This window comes from Cygnus atratus, chromosome 2 (assembly GCF_013377495.2).
Source record: "Cygnus atratus isolate AKBS03 ecotype Queensland, Australia chromosome 2, CAtr_DNAZoo_HiC_assembly, whole genome shotgun sequence".
Classification (NCBI taxonomy): domain Eukaryota; kingdom Metazoa; phylum Chordata; class Aves; order Anseriformes; family Anatidae; genus Cygnus; species Cygnus atratus.
Genome location: NC_066363.1, coordinates 141,630,148 through 141,657,241, shown reverse-complemented (window position 1 = coordinate 141,657,241; position 27,094 = coordinate 141,630,148). Strand labels below are relative to the sequence as shown.

The following is a 27,094-nucleotide window of genomic DNA, read 5'->3' as shown; positions in this document are numbered from 1 at the left end:
TTGCTGACATTACAACACTTAATCAAAATAAAGAAGCTTCAGCTCACTTCTCTTGCCCTTCAATGTGTCTGTGTTGTCACCAGATGTAAGGGAAGAAGTACAAAATGAAGAGTTGGATTCTGTCATTAAAGAAAGAAATGATGAGCAGTTTTTCTGGGGTGTCTGTGTCTATTTCATAATTTACTTTAAAGTTTATTCTTAACATATTTTTGAGAAATTATTTGTCCATGGCGCCCTCTGTGCTCTCTGTTGACTTGCATTTTGCAGAAATAACACTCACTTGGGTTTCAAATACCTATAAGGTAATTAGGTTTTGAGGGGTACCAGTCACTGCACAGAAGAAACCGGCTTCTGGAAAGATTGGTGTACACTCAGTGTGTGCTGTGGCTCCATTGAAAGTCTGCTCCCCTCTGTTGTCTTTGCCAGCAGGGCCTAGCACAGCAGGCTCATGTATGTGGAGTGGCTGAATTTTGCTTTGGAATTTAATTTGGTTTCCTGAAGTTGGAAAGATTGCATATAAGACACCATTTCCCACAACATTCTCCTCAAGAAACTGGCTGCTCGTGGCTTGGACTGGCGTACGCTTTGTTCGGTTAAAAACTGGCTGGATGGCGGGGCCCAAAGAGTTGTGGTGAATGGAGTCAAATCCAGTTGGAGGCCGGTCAGTAGTGGAGTCCCCCAGGGCTCAGTACTGGAGCCAGTTCTCTTTAATATCTTTATTGATGATCTGGATGAGGGGATTGAGTGCACCCTCAGTAAGTTTGCAGATGACACCAAGTTAGGTGCGTGTGTCGATCCGCTCGAGGGAAGGAAGGCTCTGTAGGAGGATCTGGATAGGCTGGACCGATGGGCTGAGGTCAACTGTATGAAGTTCAACAAGGCCAAGCGCCAGGTCCTGCATCTGGGGCGCAACAACTCCAAGCAGCGCTACAGGCTGGGAGATGAGTGGTTGGAAAGCTGCCTGGCTGAGAAGGACCTGGGAATACTGGTTGATAGTCGGCTGAATATGACCAAGCAGTGTGCTCAGGTGGCCAAGAAGACCAACAGCATCCTGCCTTGTATAAGAAGCAGTGTGGCCAGCAGGTCTAAGGAGGTGATTCTCCCCCTGTACTCGGCTCTGGTGAGGCCGCACCTTGCGTACTGTGTTCAGTTTTGGGCCCCTTGCTACAAGAAGGACATGGAGGTGCTTGAGAGAGTCCAGAGAAGGGCAACGAAGCTGGTGAGGGGTCTGGAGATCAAGTCTTATGAGGAGTGGCTGAGGGAGCTGGTGTTGTTTAGCCTGGAGAAGAGGAGGCTCAGGGGAGACCTCATTGCTCTCTATAGGTACCTTAAAGGAGGCTGTAGCGAGGTAGGGGTTGGTCTATTCTCCCATGTGCCTGGTGACAGGACGAGGGGGAATGGGCTAAAGTTGCGTCAGGGGAGGTTTAGGTTGGATATTAGGAAGAACCTCTTTACTGAAAGGGTTGTTAGGCATTGGAATGGGCTGCCCAGGGAAGTGGTTGAGTCGCCATCCCTGGAGGTCTTTAAAAGACGTTTAGATGTAGCCCTTAGTGATATGGTTTAGTGGAGGACTTGTTAGTGTTAGGTCAGAGGTTGGACTAGATGATCTTGGAGGTCTCTTCCAACCTAGACAATTCTGTGATTCTGTGAAGACACTCTTGATGTGAAGATGGGATAAATTGGAGCAGAGCTTGCCCCTGCGTGGCCAAGGTCTAAAAAGCTGTCATAATAAGCTATGGGGATAATCTATATTAATATAGATATGGAAGTGGCCATAATGAGCAGTGCAAAATTTTGTCACATTAAAAAAACAATATTGCCCAGTTAAAGTACAGCAAGAAACAGAAAAAAATCAATTTTATTAGCAGTTATGCTTAATCGGGCATTTTGTAATGTAACATGTGACCTTGAAGTCTACATAATATTTGGATGTTAAGTGTAATCAAAAGAGATCCATGATGAGCTCCTGTTAATTTTCACAGATAAATCAGACCATCAGATTTGGAATCTGCTATTCATCTTGTATAAACATTGCTAACAGGACTACAGAAGAAATAGCTTTCCACTAAATCTTTAATTTTTCAAGGTAAGCTACGGCTAAAAGGAAACATTGAGAAATCATTATCCCAAACCGGCCACTAACCCTCTACCTGGGATTCAGCTTGAATCTGGATTTCTTGTCTAGACCCAGAGGCTCTTGACTGTTCTAGGTACTCCTTTTTGCCTTGAAGTCAATGAATTCTCAGATCCAAAGCAAAGCCTCATCCTAATGAGATTTAAAGTGTAACTTCCCACAAACAAGCTGTAGAACAAATGGAGGGATCCAAATTAGTGGGATTACTTAAATAGTATACACTACTCAAGGAATAATTATATGTAAAAACTAACCTTAACGAGCAAGAATAAATTTATTGAAACAATCTGGCTCTAAGAAAATTCACATCTGTGTCTAAATATAAAATTGCCTATTTACCTCCAAAAAAGTCTCATGACTGATAATATGCCCGCATTTCAAAAGTTTTTTAATGAAACTGCTGAAGTCCTCGGGACATTCTGAGAAAGAGGCAAGACGTCAAACATGGAAATGCCTGAAAGCATCACTTTACTGAGGGGTAATCTATCTGACAATTTTTTTTAAGAGGTAGAAGAATCAGAGAAGTAGACTGAAGGCCAGTGGCATATGTTGCCCCATTTGGTAGCAAATGACTTAAAAAATATTTCCCATGCTTGGGCAGAAGGCTTTATCATAATGTGCAGTAGAACCTGACTGTGTTTATTTTCAGTGATGACTGCTGTAATTAGGAACTTTTTGGTAACAATAAAATATTACATTTACTAGTCATCAGAACTGTGCAACCAATGTGCCCAGTGGGAGATCTCATTTGGAACACTGAGAGCTTTCCTAAATGAAGCTGATGTAAAGTAAATGGCGTGTCATTTCAAGGGTGCTGAGAACTCATTGTTCCCATTCTCTTCTGTGGTTTGGTAGCTGTCTCTACTTCAAAGTGCCGGGTGCCTTGGAAAAAAGGCCCATGTGGGAAAAGTGTAGGGCTGGGTATTTTAGGCCTGGATCATCCCACCCAAACTTCTGGCCAAAGCCCAGAGATAACTAAGATAAGTTTTTCTTTGCTGTGGGGAATCTCTCAGCTCTGCGTCAAGAGACAGTAGCAGGCCCAGAGGAAGAGCCAGCCATCTGAACCAACCCGTGGAAGTCCCTGCTTCTCTTCATGGACTCCAGGGAAACCCTGAGCAGCTCACTTCCTGATTTAAATACCTCAGTTAAGTGGGATAGATTTAAGCTTTACTCCCTGTCCATAGCTGTAGCATAGACTTCCCCTGTGGCTGCAAGGAAATCATAAACTTCAAGTATTTCTGTTTCCCTTTTCTAACAGAGATATTGTAGTACTACTCAATTTCACAAGGCTGCTGGGAGGCTTAATATATTTTTTTGCGTGTTGCTTTTGGAGTCATTCTGACGGAAGGCATTTTGTGCTATTAGCAGTTTATGTATGATAATAATACAGTGTTTAGAGAAAGTGATGTGAGATCAGAAACTCTTTTGAAAGGAAATCTATTTTAAAATGTGTAACTAAAATAGTTAAAAAGTAGGCAAATGCAGTGAATATGATTCTGTAATATTGAGTATATTTTTTAGATTACAGTTGAGTAAATGGTTTATAGCTGAGACAGCTATATTCTATTCTGTAGTAGCTATGTTCTGCTAATTGTGGGAAAGGTTCTCATTCTTACAGTATTCTTAAACCCACTCCAGCAGCTGCAGTTCCATCCTGTTTCATTTAAGGTGGATATAGGACTTCAGCTCAGTCTTGCACAGATTTTGAGGAAGACTACTGAGGAATGGATAGTTTTTGAGACCTACTGCTACCAGAAATTTTGAATGAACTTGTCATTATCAAAACTGGGCTTGCCTGTGTGATTTATTGCAGACAAATCCTGAATGGTGAAGATAATTGGCAACCTGTTTGTATTCATTTCAATTTACAACACAGCTTAGTTCAGTCTTCTCTGCATTTGCTGTGAGTTGCAAACAAGGAAGAACTAATAAATGAGGATCTTCTAGAACCACTGTCATGGTTTTAGCTGTGCTGTGAACCTCATCTTCAGCACCAGCAACCCAAGTGTCTTGAATAAACAGCTCTGGTTAAAGTCTTCCCAGTAGCATAAGGATTTCCTCTCGTTAAAGTGTTGAAGTTTGATCAGGAAAAGGAAATTGAAATAGTATCATATTTCACAGGAAGAGTTCTTTTTCTTATGAAACAAGCTGTACTTTAACACAGGGTTATTCTTGTGTAACCGCATGTGCATATTTTAGACAGTGTTATGAAACACCACTGTGGTGAATACTCAGTTGGAAGGGTAACTTAGAAATGCCATAAATTGCTGCACGTCTACACTACATTCTCATTAAAGTTTGTGCGCAAAGATCAAGCTTTGCTATTTATTACCTTAGTTGGGAATCAGGTTAATCTCAAATAATTTAAGTCACTCCTACATTGGGATAAGAAGCCTGCCCAGGGACTTGCACCAGTATAATTAACCCTTTTTAAAACTGATGCAAGTTAAACTAGTACAACTTTCTTGTCTAAATATGACCTAATAGTGGGGCTCTGCTAAATATTGTACAAACATATGGGCATAGACATTCAAAGCATGACAGATATGGGGTCAGCTGGAAAGATGCCCAAGTTACATTACCATGCATTTAAAAAATGATTTGCTTTTGGGATTAAAACAAATCAAACCAAAGAAAAATGAGTTAAGATAATTTACAGTCCCTCTGAGGAAGTCATATAGGAAATCAGCATTCTATTAGACATTGTAGCTACATGAATAAAGTAAGTTTCTTATACCTCCTTAACTCACTTCTAGCAGCAGAAATGGAAAGGAAAGGAAAAAAAAAAGAGAGAGAGAGAAATCTACTAAGAAAAGTGGGAACAATTAGAACTATGATAGTTTTATAGTGGAATACGTATGTCTTTAGTAAGGTATTTTAAAGGTCTGCCATATGGTAACACACAGACTAGTCATATGATCTGTTACTATTCCCTTCTAAAACAAGAGAGAAATAAGCTTGAAAGTGTGGATGCAATTTTACTTGCAGTTGGAAAATCTGGGTTGAAGCTCCATCAGTAAAAAGTCCTGACCCCAAATTGTGTAAGAGTCTGAAGAAGTTCTTTGCCTTCGACACCTCTCCCTGGTGCCTGAGTCTGTGCATACATGCACCCATGCATATATACATATGCATGCATTTGATTTTTGGAGTGAGTGGTGTTAAGGTACACAAAAATCCTTTTCTAAGTATGGTGGCTTAAATCCATTTCTACATTTTATACACATTTATCTGCTGTTGGAGGTTTTGTTTTAAAACAATCTTCACAGCCATAATTTGTTTGTCTTAAAGAGGAAAACATTACTTTTTATATGGTGGGGATCATTTATAGTTTGGGCCATTGCTAAATACCTACTTCAGATACCACCTGGAATTGACCTGTAGGTTCAAAACAAACAAACAAACAAAACAACACACACACACACATACACACACACAAATAATAGAAGGGTTGCTAGCAAGATGAAACCTTGTGTATTATTCATGAATTAATTCTGTGTGAACGAGTCCTCATACTATGTTGCTTGTAAGTTATGTGTGCATTTGACACTGTCCTTTTGAGATTACATATGAAGCAAGAATTTTCATATATTCTGGAAAAAATATCAGATCCAAATACTGCCCATCCTGTATATGTTTCTGTCCTTACGTGTTCACTGCAAGACAAACCTAGTTGTGCTTCGTGCCTTTGCAAATCAAAGCTGTGCATGGCATCTGCTTCTTTAATAGGACTTGGCATAACTATACAGTTCTAATTTTTCCTCATGTCTTCTGGGAATTTTTATTTATCAGAATAAATTCTTGCCATTTGGCATGTTTTGTCTAGTTGTCTTGTTGCAAATCCTGTACCAGGCTTTCCTTTTACAATAAGAATGTGGAGGGACAACCAAAATCCACTTGTTCCAGTCTGCAGAACAAGTTCAACCAAGATCCACTTGTTCCAGTTAGCAGACCCTGTTTGTCCCAAGCATTTGGGTTCTGGCATGCTTTCTTCTCTCTCTAGACCAACGAGGTGGATGGAGTTGAGAGATTACCCTAGAGGTAGGATAAGCTCTAAGTATCCCTGCCAGGAAATGAAGGCAAGACTAGAGAGGTATGGGAGAACTGGAGAGTTGGAGCAGATGACCTTAAAAGGTAATGTCTCTCTTTTTGACAACACAGCTCCTTTCACACTGCAGCACAAATGATCAAATTGGTGCTAATCATTTTTGAATCTAAAATCTATTTCTGTTGCAGGCCAATAATACCAGACTGATCCTGCCTACTTTTACAACCAAATTTCCTTTAAAGGCTATCTGTGTGCAAGAGGATTTTCTTGAAAGATAGTACCTATGTTATGAAACTTCTGCCTTAGGGATCACATCATTTTGGAGGCCAGGCTTTTAGTTTCCACCTCCTGGAGGTTTTACAGACAAAAGCACTAGCATAATTTGGATGCACCTGCCCCCTATTTTAAATGTTACAACAAACTTTCAGCCATTCTTAAAGACTTTCCAGCCTTCAATTATTTTCTTACTTTCTGACTGTGGGTAAAAAAAAAAAAATAAATAAATTCTCAATGTGTAAATTTACTATTTTGAGATATAGTTTAACATTTGACCTTTTTATACATTCCAAATCCTCAGAACACATTTTAAATATGCACACAAATCAAAGCATAAGTACTAATACAACCTCCAAAGAAGATTTTATGTCTATCTGTGTGGTAATGGTAGACTTGCCTGCCCTTTGGTTCATATTATTTATGGATGTTTTAAAGTTGTCAGATGATGTTTATAAAAGTTTATTTTTCTTCCTGAATCTCGTCTGCAAATATGGTCTTGCACAACGCAGATTTAGGGGAAAATAGTGTTTTAAATGTTGATCTTGTAATTTTTTCTGAGCATTGTATTGAATTAATTTTTAGCTTGGATTAAACCACCTATAGCTCTACTTAAATGTGCTGATTTTCACTTTCTTACATTCATCTTCAAATAGCTTTAGCAATAACCATCTTCTGGGAATTTCAGTTTTCATGCAAAAGTCTTTTGTAGGAAAGAGAACAGTATTAAATAGACTCCCGTTTTAAAAAAATTCTCTCATCAGCTCAGTACGTGGGTAACAGGGAGGGTGAATAATATGGTTATTCACATGCTTTTCTCTTTTCTGTTCTGAGTCATGTATTTATGTGCAGGAGGAAAAGGACTTTCAGATAATTATCTTACTTCTCAAAAACTATTTTCTATGGAAAATCTATTTAGGGATGGTCTGATAGTTCTGAAATCTCATAGAAACACTTTATATAACACCTGATCCTCTGAAATCTCCTCCAACACCAGAGAACTCAATGAAGACTGCTAGAGCATTTGAAAACTGGGCATTCATATGTAGATAAAAGTAGCCAAAGTGAGGATTTAGGATCACTGCCATTAAATACTGAGTATATTTATATGCGTCATAGTTAAATATTTACCCTCTACAGTCTTAATTCATCAGGAAATTCCTGTGGCCTTCTAGGCCACATCAGCAAGTCAACACAGTAATGGGCAGCCCCCAAACCATGATGCCTTTGGTGCTGTGCCTGGAATGCTGAGGATCTGCTTAAAGGGAGAATTGCTCAAAGAAATGACTTAATCTCTTCCTGAATGAACTATTTCCCTTTGTTCCTTGGCTAAGACTTCATACTTCACTGTGTGTGTGACTTACAATAGTAGAGAGTAACGGTCAACGGCCACCTATCTTTCCTGCATCACTTCTATCCTGTTAATGGGAAAGGCCGTCAATGCTCAGTTAGAAAGTTTTTGTGTTGCTGTTTTTGTAAGGAGGAGATACAGACTGCACAATTCTTTATCACTTTAGCCTGTTAACTTCAGAAGTGATGATTAAGGTTGTTTCTCTTCACATTTTTCTTGAATGATCCAGTTCAGTCTCTTGGCTTTTCCAAGAATTCCAGCTCAGGCCTTAAATGTCCTTCTGTATATTCCTCTGACATCATTTACCTCCATGACATTAGTATAACTCAACTATGTTGCCCCCGGCTTCATGTCATTTCCTTAAGAATTATTTTTACCTGTTACAGGTACAGGACTTCTATGCAGGGAAGCTGACATCATTTATCTTCTTATATAGGGAGTGATACAGCACAAGATGGCTTTGCCAAGCACTAGACAGTTAGCATTTAAGGTGAAGGATTATTACAGCAAAATAAATTCGATAATCATTGGTAAAAGATAATTTTTTATAGTTTGATCTGCTTGATGAAGCACTGTGCCAGTCACTGTACAAAGGTCTATTACGTGACTCTGTTTGCACCCAAGAGGTATTCTGTTGAATGAGTTGATTTCAGATCCTCAGAAACTGAGTCTTGCTGAGAAAGCTGGCTTTGTTTCACATTCCACCAATATGGAGCCAGTGCATTAGTTAAACCTCTGCCTCTCACCTCACTAGCAAAATTCTTGCATATCGTTGCCTATGTATGTAGTCCTCTCTAAAGACAAAATATAATGCTTCGGTAAATCACGTAAAATATATGTGATGAGTTTGTGGGTCAGGTAATCTGTAAATGAAATACAAATATATACAGTTTTTTCAATTGCTTTTTTATGGCTTTGAATGCCATAAAATATTGATGGCACAGGTAACTCCCAAAGAATGGAAAATGAACTTGTAACCATTGACTATTATATCAGGGAAAGTGTAAAGGACCTGGACCATCAGGTATCAGTGACAGAAAGATGGCAGGAGTCAACTCTCCAAAAGATTGTGAGGGATATAGAGGAGATGGGAGTTGGGGGTGACACTTCAGAACAAGAAGCGTGCATATTTGAAGTTGATAGAGGGATTCTTTAGAAGACTGGCAGAAAGAGTGAAGGTTGCTGTTGTAATCCATAATTTTCTGTGCTGCCCAAGCTAAAAAACATGTCAATAAAACATACACAATAGGATAACTTGTCCTGAAGTGACAGAAAAGTCTGAAAAATTGCACTGGTGTACAGCATGTTTAGTAAAATGCCCTGAAGCAATGTAGCTCTAAACTATTTACTGGCTGCATGACCCTATAAAGATCATAATACTATATACTAATACTAATACTATATAATAATATTATATCAGATACTATATATTTCAGGAGTAATATAGTTGGATTAAGAAATAAATCATCATAGTTGTGGAAGATTTTACTTTAAATAAAACTTTTTTTTTTTTTTTTTTTTTTAATACTAGAAAATACATCCTTTTAAAGTTAAGAATACAAGAACAAGAAGAGGTGGCAAGGGAGATGTTCAGCAGCAAGTTTTAATAAGGAAACTGCAAAGTCTCCGAGTTTTGCTGGTTATTAAGATATCTGAAATGCTAACTACCCGAGGCTGAAATGCTAAGTAGAAGCAGAATGCCATTTGTGGCAGTACGTATGGTCACCAACATGTTACTCTCATGACAATTCTTTCACTACCATCAATGAGAGTTTCAGAGGTGATGTTTGCATTTGATGCATGCATTTGACCACTAGGTGAAAAAAAACAATTTACTAACATCAAGCAAGTACCTCAGAGAGTTTGTATGAGCTAGAGTGCAGAAATACTAGAAAAGCATTTGCCCAGACATGTCAACTGTAGATTTTGGCAAGATCTGAGGACTCAATCCTGAAAGCACATTTTGAGTTGATGGTACTCTTTCCACAAAAAGTTTTTTACCCCATTGAATAAATTTATACAATTTCACTGTTGGAGAGTGTTATCACAAACATTTAGTTATGTTTCAGTAATGCTGGACTTCAACAGAAGGTAGAACTGAGTGGGAAAAAAGAAGAAAAAAGAAAAAGAAAAAGAAAAAGAAAAAGAAAAAGAAAAAGAAAAAGAAAAAGAAAAAGAAAAAGAAAAAGAAAAAGAAAAAAAAGAAAAAAGAAAAAGAAAAAGAAAAAGAAAAAGAAAAAGAAAAAGAAGAAAAAGAAAAAGAAAAAGAAAAAGAAAAAGAAAAAGAAAAAGAAAAAGAAAAAGAAAAAGAAAAAGAAAAAAAAAAGAAAAAAGAAAAAGAAAAATAAAAAGAAAAAGAAAAAGAAAAAGAAAAAGAAAAAGAAAAAGAAAAAGAAGAAAAAGAAGAAAAAGAAAAAGAAAAAAAAAGAAAAAGAAAAAGAAAAAGAAGAAAGAAAAAGAAAAAGAAAAAGAAAGAAAAGAAAAAGAAAAAGAAAAAGAAAAAGAAAGAAAAAGAAAAAAAAAGAAGAAAAAGAAAAAGAAAAAGAAAAAGAAAAAGAAAGAAAAGAAAAAGAAAAAGAAAAAGAAGAAAGAAAAAGAAAAAGAAAAAGAAGAAAAAGAAAAAGAAAAAGAAGAAAAAGAAAAAGAAAAAGAAAGAAAAGAAAAAGAAAAAGAAAAAGAAAAAGAAAAGAAAAAGAAAAAGAAAAAGAAAAAGAAAGAAAAGAAAAAGAAAAAGAAAAAGAAAAAGAAAAAGAAAAAGAAAGAAAAAGAAAAAGAAAAAGAAAAAGAAAAAGAAAAAGAAAAAGAAAAAGAAAGAAAAAGAAAAAGAAAAAGAAAAAGAAAGAAAAAGAAAAAGAAAAAGAAAAAGAAAAAGAAAAAGAAAAAGAAAGAAAAAGAAAAAAAGAAAAAGAAGAAAGTCTAAGACTGAAATTGTCACACTTTTGGGCATGAAGATATGCTATGGACTCTTGAAGTGCAAAATATGAACCAAAGTATTACATCTTTTCATTTTTCATGCATTTTTAAAGACTACTTCAATATTTTCATTCATTATTTCACTACCAAGATCACAGAAATCTCCTGAAATTACCACTGAAATTTTTTGGTTCACTGACACTAGAATTAGCATTGGTTCTTTTTCTCTGGGCTGTAACTTACTATGATGGAACACTGGAAATGTGTTTTAGGGTAAATTTTCCATTTGTATTCTTCTTAATTTTCAAGCTGACTGCCCTCAATGTTAGTTAGGTCAGTGTGGTTTTAAACGCTGTCACATTTTCACTTCCATAGTAAAATCATTCTGAAAGGCTATAAGCAAGCTGCAGCAAGATTTTTTTTAGAATATTACTCATAATGCAATACAAGTTTTATATTGTGAGACAGCTCCACATTCTAAGTCAGAATTGCTTGGTGATTTTTCTAACAGAGTAGATATTAATTTTGTTTTTTCTTCCATTAGGCTTAGTCTGGTATTGCTATCACGTGTTTTCCAGGTGTTGCTACCATGAGCCCCTTACCAAAAAGTGTGACTAGAAAAAACAATATCCTATGGGAACATAAACCCAAAGGAGGTTTTCAACACATTCCACAAAATAAAGCCATTATCATTAAATAGTCTCAAAAGGACTACAAACTTGGAAAAAGTGGTCTCTTGACTCTCACCTGGAGTGTGATGTTAATGAGTTCCTGAGTAGCTTGGCCTAATGCTGCTCAGTGGTAAAGTGTGAGCTTGATTCCTGTCCAGGAAAGGGTATTTCCCAACCTCAGGTCCACCCAGCTGAAGCTGATTCCTTGCCCCTTCCTCCCTACAGAGCTTCCAGGGGCAGCAGAAGTTCTGGGTCCACTTCTTGGCGCAGGCTCTCTGGAGCCAAGTACTTCAACACATCTCTGCCTTTTTGTAAAGGGATTTCTTAACGGTAAGGGACAGACCTCAGTTCTGTCCAGACAAAATTTCTTGGCAGAACAGGAAATTCCCAGAGGGCTAGGAGGAATTTTGAAGGGCTCGAGGGGTATGTTGCAAAATGCTAGCCTGGCACCCATGGAGACTGAAATCTGTTATTTATAGAAGAGCAGAGGCAGAAAACAGATGGTGTACTGCTTCACAATATGCTCTACAATCCCTGCATTGTGTCAGCATAAATTTGTGGGGTACCACATCAAGGACAGAGATGATAGTACAGTCTCTATTCCTAGCCACGTCTTCCCTTCACATGCCTAGAAAGATACCAGCTAATGCCACATGCAGTGACATTTTGTAACACACACACAAAAAAACAAAACAAAACAAAACACACTTTTAGAAAGACCTGGAACAACAGTGTAAATCAGAAATAGTGTCAATGGTATCAGTGGAACGATGCCAATGTCAATCTGCAGCAGCTGAAAGAAGGCTCAAGCCCAGTCCATGAGAAGCAGACAAACTTCAAAAACATTTTTTTTGTTGCTCATTTGAGGACAGGATTGTGTGTACAGGCTTTATTATGTGCACAGTCTTCTCTTAGCACTACCCAGGCCTGAAAGTGGGATGCACATGCCATGAGAACAATTTAATAATGATATTTTGAGCATTTCCATTTTTGTTCATATCAAAAAGAATACAACTGCAACTTTGGCTGTAAGATTTTTTCTGTATTGCTCTTTCCAGCCCCCCCAAACACCAAAAAAGAAGCAAGATTTCTGTTGAAAAGGAAAGCCTGAAACTGATGTGGAAGACTATTTGAATTTAAACCTAGTTTTGGTTTCTATGTGGCCCGTATTTTCAGGGGCCATTTGAGTTTTTAAGGTTTCTTATGCTGAAGCCAGACAGGAAATGTATTGGTTTATTTTATGTTTAAAATAGTAAGATCCTTTTTGTTGAAGTTTTCAGCAGATTATTTGGGCATTTCTTTGAGATAGAATTGCTTCATAGCAGAGGCAGTCTAGTTAGAAACCTTTTAATTGGAAGGCTTGAAACCTCAGGTAAAGGTAGCAATATGTTAGAAGGCAATATATCCAAATCAAAATTTTGTAGTTTTCAGACACAAGGTTAGAATTCTTGACCGAGTAATGTCATCTGACTTGTTTTTATCTATGTATTTATATATAAATTAATCTTCTTTTTATTTAAAAAAAAAAAAAAAGAGTTTTTTCATAAACTGAAGGAAATGTCACTGGAAAACATTTTCCTTCTGATAGAGTATCAGCAGACTGCTACAAAGTGACTGGTTTACCACAGACTTAAGTGAAAGTAGAATCAAGTTCCAGTATTATCTTGGGGTCTGAAGGAGAAGCCTAAGTGTAATATGTATGTCCAGGCACAGCTAAAATGTTAGAAAAGGGATGCACTGTATTGGTGTTGTCCTGTTTATCTGGAAACAGTTGCTTCTGCAGTTCCTTTTTTTTTTTTTTTTGTGTGTGTGTGTTTGTGTGTGTGTGAAGAAGATAGAGAGAATATGCATGTGGAATGTTGTTGATATAGAAAAGATTATGCAAACTGTTCCCACTGAACTAGAGACATAGAGACATCTGAGTTCAAAGAGAACTGTTTGTAACTTTTCTTCTACTTCCCCGGTTTTTGGTTTAATTAAGAAAAATATTTTTAGCTGGCTAATTTAGCTCATGCTAAAGGACAAAAAAAAAAAAAAAAAAAAAAAAAAGCAATGTCAAACTGTCAAACTGCTTAAGAGAAAGTTCCTATAATTCTGTGGTGGAACAAACAAGTAGATCCGTATTGAAGGTATGGTAATAGTGCATTGATTCATGTGTAGTAACATACATGAAATGCCTATCTGGATGTCACAGAGATGATCAGAAAGCTAGGAGCTCTTTTCTTCTGAACTCAAAGGAGCATGCTTGTCTTGGCTGATAGGGGTATTTGTCATCCTTCTGGCATCTTCTGATGATGGTGCCTATTAATACTGTATGCCAGTCACCAAGCCCAAGTACTTTTGTGTTTCTATGCTGCAACTTGATGACAAAAAAAGCTTACTGTGCAGGTGATGAGATAAATTTTTAAAAATGAGACGAACCACTTGAGTGGTGGAGTGTTCCTCCCCATTAATTCTCTCTCTTCTTTCTAGAATTTTTAAATTTCTTATGTTTTTCTGCTTGTGTTATCTTTGCTAACAAATGATGAAATTCAGATATCTGTGATTCTTTTATATTGTGCTTTTTTGCAAAATGATTGTGTATTAAAGATGTTCATTACAAACACAAATTGACTGTTAACATCTTCCTCTGGGATTTCTTTTGTATACATAAAAAAATAGTATGCCCAATCCTTAAATCCAAAAGTTGTGTTGCATTCCTATCTCTAAGCAAGTAATGAAGGTTTTTGATAGTTATTTTAATTTCATATAACAGATAAAAAATAAAATAAAATTAAAACATTTGTCCTTCACTATTCATCACAACTGAATAATATAGATTAAACAAAACATGCAATGGAGCAGGAACACATAGGTTGTTAACACAGGTGAAATGCAATTACAATAAATATTTCAAGGACTTTTTGCTTGGAACGAAGTTTACCAAGTTACTGACAAACTTGATTAGAAATTGTTAACATAATGATTATGTTTCAAATTATGAACAACAGTTTACTTATGTTTTCTGATGTATATATAAAGCATATACAATGAAATTTGAGCTATAGTGATGTCAAAGGCAGAACTTCAAGAAATTTCAGTGCAGTCAGAGCCTCATTTCAAACACTGCTGATTTCGTTTCTGGCATTATGAAAGAAGTGGTGTTCATGACATATGTTCAGTGCATATATCTATTATAACTCTCTTTACTATTGACGGAGACTCCATGCTTTCTTTAGTGTCTTGCATTCATTTCTTAAATAATGGCAACAAATGTTCATACTTCTATAGCCTGTACTCAACATGTTTTACAGACATCAGTGAAAAAAAAAAAAAAAAAAAAAAGCTTCACAGCAATCAGAAGTTTTGGTGATGGCATTCATTTTGTTTTCATTATCCACTGGAAAATCCAAAATGCACAAAAGGTATTTCTGATACTTGAGAAATCCAAGTGTAGCCAACAATAAAACTGAGTAGAATGGTTTTGATATAAATCAGCAAGGCATCTGGATGCTCATGGTCACCAATACCTCATTCAAAAAAAAAAAAAAAAAATTTTTTTCAAAACCTGTGTTTCAGGGTGCCAAACTAGAGGTGTCATTGCTGAGAGTTGCAGCTTTTCAAATAACAAAAAGAAAACACATTGAACCAAAATTTAAACCATGTTGTAGAAACATAGAAAACAGGCTTTTCATCAAGAGGTGCTGCTTTGAGCAGTGAAGCCATGAGTTTAGTTAGCTCTTGTGCAAAGCAAAACAAATTTTTGGGGTGCTCAAACTTAAATATTTTTTTCTTATTTGGGGGTATAATTTCCTCAGTCTTCTTATCTATTACGCTAATATAAAAATGTTGGTGGGTAGCTACTGCTGTTATATGGAAGACTTCCTGTATAGCTGGTTCCTAGTTGTTCTTGCCTCGTTTGCTATGATCTGCCTTGACAAATTTACCCACCTCACTGGAATGAAAACCAGGCCAGCCAGAACTATTGTGTTCATGCACACCAATTAATTTTCTCACTCAATTTTCAGGGCCTTTTTTCTTTTTCTTTTTTTTTTTTTTCTTTCTTAAGAAACAATCCCTTGTCACAAGGTCTATGATTGATTCTATGATTCTACGACCTGACATGCAAAGGGGTGGTCATACTGTGGAGCAGTTTCTCCTCAGCACCATTCATGTAAAAGCCAAACCGTTTGACATCAACTTCTGTGAGCCAAATGAAGAGAGCCATTTCCTCATCTTAGCAAGTAAAAACCTTTCTTGAACTGAAAAAAAAGTAAAAATAAAATAAAAAAAAATGCTGTGTTACAGTCCGTTGCTTCCCATTAGTGTAGAAAAGATATGGAAACCTATCTAACAGCATTAACTCCTAAGTTTTTAACATGGAAAGTAAAATCTGAAAATTGTTGAAAGTGCCTTAAAATGTCCTCTGTAATTTATTAGCAACAATATCACTTCCCCATTGGGGTTAAATGTGATGACAGGTAAAATATAGAACATGTGCTGCCTTACATGAGTCATACTAAGAACTTATCCAAATGATTGAAGAAATGCATAGACCCAGTATTATTTGACACAAAGAATGTACATTACATCTCTTTGTTTAATCACCAATAGGAAAATCACACAGTTTTACTGTAGTTTTGAAGCACTTTATAATTTGTTTTCCTTTTAATATATGTTCTTTGAGGTTTAGAACTATTTTAAGAGCATCATATGCATTCAGAACATGTATGTTAGGTGAAAAATGTAAACTCTGATCTCAAAAAGGGCTGTAATAGCTAGCCTTGACTTCAGGAGGACAGGTGGATGTTTAGTGTTTTTGAAAATCTGTATGTAGATTAAATTTTCAAAGATGGGTAGCAATCAGAGCACACAAATTGCTATGCTCATCTCTTAGGAGCTTCAAAATCAACTTCTTCTGAAGATTAGACCTGTAAGATAGCATGTAGGGTAGCCTTGAGATTGATAAGTCAAGAAAGGCAACAGAGTTCCACATTCTTATCCAGCATGTTAAATTATGGAATTTTCCGTCATTGTTTTGGTTGGTTGTTTTTTGTTTGTTTGTTTTGTTTTGTTTTGCTTTGCTTCTAATCTTTAAAAGGGCAAAAGCAGACATTTATCAGGACCTTTGAACTCTCTACTAGCCTGGAATTTGTGAATGAATCTGTCATATATGTACCTAAGGTAAATTTAATTCATACATATGTGTATGCTCAGCTAATACTTTGGTCTATTTACTTTTGAGATACATTTGCTTTGACTGCAGTAGGCCATGCACTTCCATGTCCCACGCTGTCCTGGAGACCTGCAGCAGAGTTGAAGGACAGGACCAGGCACTGGTCTGCTGCAGGCTTTGGTGGGAAGTTGCCTCTCCAGTACATATCCCATCAATAGAGTTGCTTCCATGTTTTACACTGGCAAGCTGAAAGCAAAACTTGAACTGATGAGTAAGATTAATTTTCACTGTAAAAGTCACCAAAAGGATCCAATTTGGATCAAGTTTGTGGTAGCAGAGCTCTAGCAGAGGTAGTGGAATAATAGCAGAGATGAACTTGTTGTATAATGGTTACAAAGTATGAATATTTTCAAAAGGGATTTGTCTCTAGGCAGAGATTTGGGCCAAATTCCTCAATATTCTTCTTGTGTTGCTTCATAGAGATTTTTTATTTTGGTTCCCAAGCAAAACATCATTCACTGCAGAACAAATAACTATGACAATATGGGTATCTAATTGATATTTTATGAGTAAAACTGATGTTGCTGCGTATTTGTCTACAGATTGTGTAGTTTTCAGACACATAAAGGACAGGATTGAGCTTTTCTATACAACTACTATGTGCATATTTCCAAATTTAACACATTTACTATACTGTATACTATTTTAGTTGTCTCTTCATATGTTTCCATGTGGTTTCTACTGTAGGTCTTTGAAAGCTATGTTCATATAAATATTTAGAATAGCATACTTTTGTTTGATTTACAGTTTTTTTCCCAGTGTCTTCTAGTTTGGAAAAGCCAGCTTGTTATGTCAAGCTGTTGTTATCTCTATCACATAGCATGTAAAGAAATTAACTATTAAAAACACATAAGCTCAAACAATAAATTGGTATATATGTAAGAAACATCAGCAGGACAGACACTATACAAATGCTGAGTAGGAAGCACATTAAATTTTCTATAGGAAGAAGGAAAGATAAGAAAATTCCAAGTAATAATGTTATTATGTCTGAAAAATATGGCTCTGAGCAGATTCTTGATTTAAATTGCCACTAACTTCAATGCATGTTTCTTTTCCATTTTGCTTCTACTTATGTTTTGCATTTGTTGCCCATACCCATCATAGCCAGATGCATGGCTCTTTCTTTGGACAATACCCATAAGGACTTAAATGAAGGCAACTAGAAAATTCCTTATGAAGGTATTCAAAGATATTTATGTTGCCTGGTATTAGGGACTATGGTGAGAATTGAGGCTGTGGTTGTGAATACAGTCTGAACTAATAATCATTACTAGCGCAGGAGATTTTGATAGTTCCTACAGAGGAGCTTTTGTATGATGGCAGTCTAAATTCTGGTGAGGCCTACTTTTCTTTCAGAGACTCACCATGCTTGGCTGGGTCTGAAAAAGTGATAGTTTCCTCTTATTTCAACACCAAGGAGGCTGTGGAATACTTCAGCATCATTTAGTATAAGAAAATTTTTAATATATATATAAACCTTTTTACCCTCCAATTATGATCCAGAAATACCTAAACTATGTTAATTGTGCATACTATTTGGTAGTCAGATGAAGAAAGGATTATGTCGCATCCAGGAATTCATGAGTGCTCGAGCAGAAGAATATTGAATGAGACTCTAAACATTTGCAATTTCAAATAACAGACTATATATTTGGGAAGAATCATTTTATCATATTTTGTTTATTATTTACTGCCATGGAATCTGCATATACTGGCTTCAGAAATAACTTTAGCTAACTGTGTTACGAATGTGAAAAGGAATCTCTCCAACACAGGCTGATCTGTTTGAAAGTTGGCACAATGTTAAAGTCATCAAAAATAATGTGGATGTCTTTGTGGTTAAACAATTCTTTCAGAAAATACGTGTAGTTTTTTTTTGTTGTTGTTGTTGTCATCATTTTTTGTTTTGTTTTTGTTTTTCCTGGTTATAGTGAAAAATTGAGCCATATAATAGCTCTGATGTAAGCACTAATAATTTTATTTGTAATGCAGGTATTATTATCCATCATACTAATACTGACCTCTATTTCTTTGAAAACAAGTTCTAGCTCTTAGTAACACAATTTTAGTTTAAGTTTAGTGTAGTTTTCTCCTGTGATTAAGTGCTATTGTTCATCTATCAGATTTGGAGAAATTAATAGAGTCATCTAAATCTTGATTTTCCTATTCATCACACAGAATTATAGAATCATATAATGGCTGGGGTTGGAAAGGACCTTAAAGATCATCTGGTTCCAATCACCCTGCCATAGGCAGGGATGCCACCCACTAGATCAGGTTGCTCAGGGCCTCATCTAAGATGGCCTTGAACACCTTCAGGGATGGGGCATCCACAGACTCTCTGGGCAACCTGTTCCAGTGCCTCGCCACCCTCTGAGTGAAGAATTTCCTCCTAATCTCTAATCTAAATCTCTCCTCTTTTAGTTTAAAACCTTTCCCCCTTGTGCTGTCATTATCTGACCGAGCAAGAGTCGCTCACCATCTTTTTTATAAGTCTGCTTTAAGTGCGGAAGGGCCACAATGAGGTCACCCTGGAGCCTTCTCTTCTGTAGGCTGAACAGCTCCAGCTCTCTCAGCCTTTCTTCGTAGGAGAGGTGCTCCAGCCCTCTGAGCATCTTCCTGGCCCTCCTCTGGACCTGCCTTAACAGATCCACAACTTTCTTGTTCTGGGGGCTTCAGACCTGAACGCAGCACTCCAAGTGCTCACAAGGGCAGAGTAGAGGGGGACAATCACCTCCCTTGACCTCAACAGGTCATGCCTCTGTTGACGCAGCCCAGGATGCAGTTGGCCTCACCTGTTAGGAGGTTATATAGCAGTAAGACATGAACACACACACAGCAGAGTAGCTCTGCTGAATATTCTGAACAACTGGAAGATCAACTGGAAGATATATTGTGAACAGGAAACAAGAGTTTAAAAATAGGAAGCATGGATCTTTTTATAGAGAACAAGCATACTTTTTTTTTTTTTTTTTTTAACAAGGAAGATACTTAGCAAACAAACAAACAAAAAAAATTCTTTCAGTGTAGTCCTCCATGCTTCTAGTAAGCACTTTTCTGTACTTGCTTATATTAATCTGATTGCAGATGTTCAGAATTACACTAATTATTCCTGTCCCTATGATCTTATTTGTCTAGAAAACTTTAACAAATACAGACAGCATAATGCTTTTCTAGCAGACACATGACATCATGAGTCTAAGAACAGACATTTATATTTCTCTCCTTTGTTGTTCCATTTTCAGAATCATCCTCTTCTTCCTGTCAGATGCTTTAATCTAGATATTTGTCTGTCTAAAATATGTCTTAATGTTTAGACATCAGTAAAATTAATTAAAATTCTTTGTGTGTTTGTGTGTAACTCACTAAGAACAGTACCAGATAAAGTTGGTATCCACATCAAACTATTAGGAATTCCATTAACACTTCACACTTTCCTTTTAGTTCAACCAAGTGCTTCGTGTCTTTTGTCATTTCCTTAACAAATCATTAACATTGTACTGGTATCATTATTTTTATCATTGTTATCTACTAAAATATTGCAGAGTCAGGGAATTCAAGGTGAATTACTTTCATTGCATTTCCTATGTGGAAGAAATGACAGCTGTGTAGGATATATGAAAAAGCACATTCTCTTTGTTCACCATTGTTATACTTCTCCAATTATATCTGAATTTTAATAGTTTACCAACTAAAGGTACTACTGAGGTAAAACTAACAGCTATTTGGACCATCTTTCTTCTTTCACAAATAGTTCCTCCATATAACAGTAGGCTCAACATGAGTCAGCAGTAGACACTGGCAGCCAAGTGGGCAAACCACATTTTGGTATGCATTAAACACAACATATCCAGCCAGTCAAAAGAGGTGATTATCCCACTGTGTTTAGCATTGGTGCAGTCTATCCATGAGTATTGTGTGCATTTCTAGGCTCCACAATATAAAAAGGATAGTTAAGTACTTCAATGCATCCAGAGGGGGAAAACAAAGCTGGTAAAAGGGTTGGAAGGGATGTCCTATGGGAAGAGGCTGATGACAACTGGTTTGTCTAGTCTGGAGAAGAGGAGGCCAAGAGGCAACCTCATTGTTCAGCTTCTTGGGGAGGGGAAGTGGAGAGAGAGGTGCCTGTGTCTTCTCCTTGGTAACTGATGACAGGATATCGGGGAACAGCACAAAGCTGCACCAGGGGAGGTTGAGACTGGACATCAGGAAAAAAAATCTAATGTGAGGGTGGTCAAACACTGGGACAGAATTTCTAGAGTGATGGTTGATGTCCATGCCTGTCAGTGCTCAAGAGACATTTGAACAATGCCCTCATCAATATGGTTTAACTTTTGGTTAGCCCTGAAGTGGTCAGGCAGTTGGACTTGATGGTCTTTGCAGGGTCCTTCCAACTGAACTATTCTATTCTTTTCTTTTCTATTCTTAACAATAAGAAATATGACAGCAGCTGTATGGAGTCAAATCAAAGCTACATCTAGCTCAGTGTGCTATCTCCAAGTAGAATGTGTAAAGAATAGTACAAAAATCATGATTTTTTATTTTATTTTTTTAATCAAGAGTGTCTGAACTCAAAGCCATGGGGATATCAAAAATACCTCAGGGGTACTTTAAGCCAGATTTTGGTTTCAACATACAAAGTAAAATATTGGATTTCACCTCCATGTTTGAGGAGGTGAAATGGGGACTTGTTCAGTCCCCATTTGAACGAAAATATGTTGTGGCTACTCTACTAAACTGATAAATGTATAAATATATATATATTTCTTAAATTTAAGTTAATGTAAAAATTGCATTGGAGTTTTAATTGGGGATTTTGGGAACATCTTGCCTTTGTCAAAATGCTTGGAGATTATTTTTAATTGGTGGTAGAATATTCCTCTTCTACAACCTCATGTTAAATAACCATCTGCCCTTCCCACCCCCACCCCCCACTTCACCCCCCCCCCCCCCCCCCCCCGTCTCCATATAATTATATGGAAAACAGAAACAAAAAATTATTCAGTTTTAGGACCATGCCTATATTACCTACCTGAGATTACCTATAATTTTCTACTTCTTTTTCATCACCTAGATGACTTGTTTCTTTCTTCTTTGTACTGTTTTTATTTATTATAACTATTTTCTTTTCTTTTGATAATTTGTTATAGATTACTTTCCAGTTCTTATTCTGCTGCTCAGGTAGTTTCAAGAAGATTCCAATATAGTTTCTGTTTGATCAGGAACTATTCTTTGTAATTATCTGTGAAAGGAAATGCAATCCTGGCTCAGAGACAGCCAGTCTGATCTGGCTTTGTGCCGCAGGTCTTGGATTCCCTGAGATCCCAGGGTACGGAGGAACTGGAGTGCCTAGGAGTCAAAGCTGACCCTGAAACCTTGGCACTTGGATGCTATGGCTCCCATGAGCTTCAAAACTCCTAGCTTCATGTCTGTCCAGGCTGAATTTGAGCAAAGAGCTTGCTAACCTTGGAGGACCTGGGAGTCTGGACCTTTGCAGCTGGCAGTCCCAGGACTTTCTGTGAATCCATTCAGTTGCTCTTTGCAGAACAAGGAGCCTGTAAAGGATGTCTTTGTGTTGAGCTACACAGAAGCCTGAAAGTGGAAGGGACAAATGCTACCTGGAAATAAAGTTTGCATTGCACCTTGCATTTGAGCCCAATTCATGAAACATGCTTATAACAATCCTTATAACAATAATTTGGAATTAAGGAGAAACAGTTTTGGAGTGTTAAGTGTGTTAACTTGGGGGACCTCTGCAAGTTTCTGCAGGTTATGCTCTTGGAAACACTGATATGTGGAAGAAGAGCATTTGAGGTATCTTGTGATGGCTCCAGAAGTTTGATTTCAGTTCTTGCTCCAGATTTGCAATAGAAATCAAGACAAATCCTTGATTTTTTATGACCCCAAGGTTATTTTCACGTAAGGATGTATGCAGATGCATGTATAGTATGTGAGTATGTGTTTATGTTGGAATTCTGCAACAATCGTAATTCTATTTCCCCTAAAATCAGCTGGAGCTTGGCAACTGATTTCAGCTAAAACAAGTTAGATGTTCATTCAGAAATAAACAGACATTTTTGGCAAGTTGAACATGTGTCTTTTCATAATGGTTATGAGGCTTGTTGCTTTTTAAAACTGGAATGTGGTTTGTGTAATTTACAGATATAAACTAAAATGAAAAAGAATTCCAGAACAAAAGTGACAAGGTTGCTAGGGTTCCAGTAATGTGGATACTTACTGGTTTTGGTTATTGTTATTACCAGTATTTTTCTGTCTAAAGAAATAAAATACATCTCTAGTCTCTGGATACAGATGCAGAATGTTATCCTTCCTCTTTACTTTGGATTACCAGAATTTTATGTGTGAGAAATTCACTTCTAGTGACAAGATCATAGTTCAAGTTCAATTTTCAAGTTCAATGAAATAGCTTCCAAACATTCCAGTGCTTACCATAGCTTAGTATTTCATAGAATCATAGAACTGTTTGAGTTGGAAGGGACCTTAAAGATCATCTAGTTCCAACCCCCTTGCCGTGGGAAGGGATACCTTCCACTAGACCAGGTTGCTCATTTGGATTCTTCTTGCATATGAACTATGCCAGTTTCTTTACTGTGCAATATCTGGCTTAAGAATGCTATAGGAAAAGTTTTTCTTCTTTGTTTGTTTGTTTTCCCCAACATTTCTAATATTTCTTGCCTGAGGAGCTTCTGAAAACAGTCTTTTTTATCTCTCAAACTTGTTGCTGTTTCATCAGGTATTGAATTTTCCAAACCTTCCAGTGCATGATCTGATAAGAACAACAACAAAAAAAAAATAGGCTAAGTTTTGTCCTGTTTAATCCACTCTGTTGGACTCTTGAGTCTTCCAAGAATCTCTCTTGAGACTATCAGTCTTCTCTCTTGAGTCAGGCAGTTCTGTATAAAACCACTTTCTGACTTCCTGTCGCTGCCCCAGCACGTGGAGTCTCCCAAGAAGAATTGCTCCTGCCACCTATTCGTTAGGAGAAAATTGGTCATCATCTTACTCTGCTGCTCTCTCTCCAAATTCAGAATTGAAAGAAAAGCCACAGCCTGTCTCTCAATCCATCCTCTGTGAAGTAGGGATAGCTCTGTGACCAGAGAGGGGTTGAGTTCAAAGCATGCACTGCAGTAGTATTGGGCCTCTGCTAAGCAGTTTGCTTAATTCTCAGTTAACTTTTGTTACGTGAAGTAATGCTTCTTGGTATTTGACAGTGCAATAGAAATGCATTGTTTGAAACAAAGGTTTAGACCCAAAATTTAACTTTATCAAGCATATGATTAAACATCAGTGAGAAGAGAAGCAGCTAAAATTGTCTGAAAACAACTACACAGAGAGACACAGAAACCTATTCAGAGACTTTATATGACCATTAAAAAAAAAAAAAAAAAAAAAAAAGAGAGAGAGAGAAAGAAAAGTTGTGATATTGTTGAGTTTCTATCCTAAACTTTCTGGCTGTCAAAGCAAGCAATACAGTCCATGTTTGGTTTCCCTTTTTCAAGTACTTTCTGTTCAATAGAAACCTCCACAATTGCATGTCACAGTATGCAGTTACTAAGATGGATATGAAAAGGAAACATAGAAGTAATAATTTTTACAAAAGGATATTATTAACAGCTAAAAGAAGTGTTTCAGATAAAGCAGAAAGTATCATGTTTATTACATACTTTTTTTTTGCCAGAAGCATTAAAGTTTAATGTTCAGAATACACTTAAGACTCATTACAAGCAACTCTTAAACAGAAGTGCCAATAAACATTAGTTGTTAGCTTTAAAATCCCTCGTGATTTTAGGACATTTTAAACTATAGATTAACATATAGAGTGTATTTAGAAAATACAACAGCTAAAGCTAGTGGCTGTCATGGATCCAGGATTTCATATAGGATCACATGAAAGGACAAGTGATACTCTTAAGATCTTTCTTCATTTAAACAAATTCTTATTGTTCTGTGTTTCTCCTTACTAGGGAAATACATGTTTCTAACTAATAATAATAATAATAATAAAATGTTTCTAAACTGCAATAACATCTCTCATAATTTACTATTCAAAACCATGCACTCCTTAATTTTTTCCAATGTTTTAAGAAGACCTGTTTAAGAATCTTACTCAGTCTCTCTTCTGTGTTGGTAAGTTGTTGGACAGAAGGTTGAGGACTGAATGCTTTCCTGCTTGAAAAGATAATTGAGGTCTTATACTTCATGTTTAAGTGTTGTCTTCACTGTGATGATTTATAATGATCAGAAAGGTGTCAACACAGGTTTGGCATATAATAAAATATATGAAGTGTGATCACAGCTTTTGAACAATATTTCTGTATGTCTTTTATGAAAATAATATATTTGGATTCCTGATGCCAAGTACAGAAGAGCACATCTTTTCAGCTCACGATTCAGACTACCTAAGTCTACCTACATCACAAAGGAATGAAATGTATTTCTGTACTCAACTATTTTCTAATAAATAATAAGTGCCCTCTTCCAAGTGCTAGAACACCAGCTCATATTCTGAGTTCAAACATTGTTCTCAAGGCTATGCTCTCATACATTCAGTGTTTAGGATGCAGGTGCCTAAATGTCTTACTAGATATAAAATTAAACTAGTAATGTGCTTTCATTTTTACTTAGTTAATCGTGCAGTTAGAGAAAATTGCAAATGCTAAATGAAAAACAAAAAGAGTAAAGGAAAAAGCAGCATCAAGGAAAAACTTGACAAAATTATTAATGATACAATTTGTTTAAAAAAGAAAAAAAAGTAAATATCTTTGTTGTTTTGATCTTCCTTATAAAAACATTATTTTATTCAACTGAAGTCTCATTTTTACCTGCTCTATACAATGTTGCAAGACAGACAATCAGCTAAAGTTTTACAAGCAAAATAATCCCAAATATTTCTGAGAGTTTACTTTGTGCTGAATGTCTACATTAATAGATGTCAGACTATTTGATTATCATTAATAAGTTTTTTAGAAAAGGTTAAAATTTCAGAGGACCTGGCTAGGAATTCTTTGCATTATTGACAAAGTTTGTGTTCTGCTTTCTGTCAGTTGACATAAACAGCCAGAAAAAGTATTTCTCTGCAGTCATTTTCTGTATTACGTTAAGCAACATTAAAGGGAGAACATTAATCTGAGGAGATTCCTTTATAAATTTTGTTCAGTAAGTTACCAAAGTCTGACAGTAAAAACTGATTTTTATCCTTACTATACTAGAAAAAAAAGAATTCACTATTGGCTTTTATTTTTATATCTTGCTGATATTAATGGGAATTGAAATTATTTAATATAGATGACACATAACCAGCTAAGTCAGATAAGGACATGAGTAATCATGAACAAATATGATTGCTAAGGAAAATAAACTCAGATATTTGGGAGAAGCTGTTTGTGGGGTGGTATATAAATAAAAAGCAATAATAAACTTATCTGCTTCTAGAAAGACATAGACAAAATGTACTTCCTTTTCTTTTATGTTACAATGGGAATTATGCTGCCACAAAGGGCTAGACCCTAGAGCAGAATCTTTCTTAATTTAGATATTAAATGAACATCCCTTCTCTTAAGTGGCTATTTTTTATACAAAAACAAACAAACAACAACAAACAAATCCAACAAAAACCACATCTTGTCCTTATACAAAACTACTGACTTTTATAATTTATTTTGTAATGGTCTTGCAGAATTTAAACACAGGAAACACATTTAAATGACATAATGGGAGAATTATTTCTTTTTTCTGTGTGACCATTGTAGGTCACACAGATTGGCTCATATTAATTCGCAGGGCATTAGTCACGACCTGTCACTTAAGGAGTGAAAATATTTTCCATTATAAAACTCCCTTGAAGTTGCTTTTTCCTTTTTTTGACATTCACACGCTAATCCACATGTATTGCAGATGTTTATGGAGATTCATGAACACTGTTGAAAAATATGTTTATTTCAGGTAACATTCACAAATAATTATAACTAGCTTGCAGTGGAAAGTGTGTTCATGTACCCTGGGTGCATTTGTTGAAGGAGCAGATTCATTCTTGGCGCTCTCTCCTCACATACCCACTAAAGCACCAGATGATGCAGCCAGGTCTGGGCTATGTCTGGGTAGTGATTTCCGGCCAAAAAGAAGAATTTTATAGTTATAAAATAACATAAGCACCGAAGTTCATGAGATTAATACTTATGTACGAGTTATGAAATAATCAGTAAAGTACTGGGCTAAGTTTACTTCTTAGTTGAGGTATGCCACAAAATTTTATATAGGCTAACGTTTGGAGAACACAGACATAATATTAATTTACAGAATCATAAAATGGTTTGTCTTGGAAGGGACACTTAAGGATCATTTAGTTCCAGCACCACTTCCATAGGCAGGAACACCTCCCACTACACCAGGTTGCTCAAAGCCCCATCCAGCCTGGCCTTCAACACATCCAGAGATGGGGCAAATACAATTTCTGTTGCAAACTGTTCCA

At 36.4% G+C, this 27,094-nt stretch overlaps 1 protein-coding gene and 1 long non-coding RNA gene across 6 annotated transcripts in view; one reads left to right on the top strand and one right to left on the bottom strand.

Moving 5' to 3' along the window:
* The window catches only part of LOC118247972 (uncharacterized), a 34,803-nt gene extending 17,471 nt beyond the window's left edge, over nucleotides 1-17,332 (bottom strand). Inside the window, exon 1 of the long non-coding RNA XR_004778636.2 lies at nucleotides 11,464-17,332. This is a non-coding gene — a long non-coding RNA (uncharacterized LOC118247972). The remainder of the gene's footprint in view (nucleotides 1-11,463) is intronic.
* The window catches only part of ANGPT1 (angiopoietin 1), a 185,051-nt gene that overhangs the window by 4,149 nt on the left and 153,808 nt on the right, over nucleotides 1-27,094 (top strand). The window lies entirely within an intron of this gene.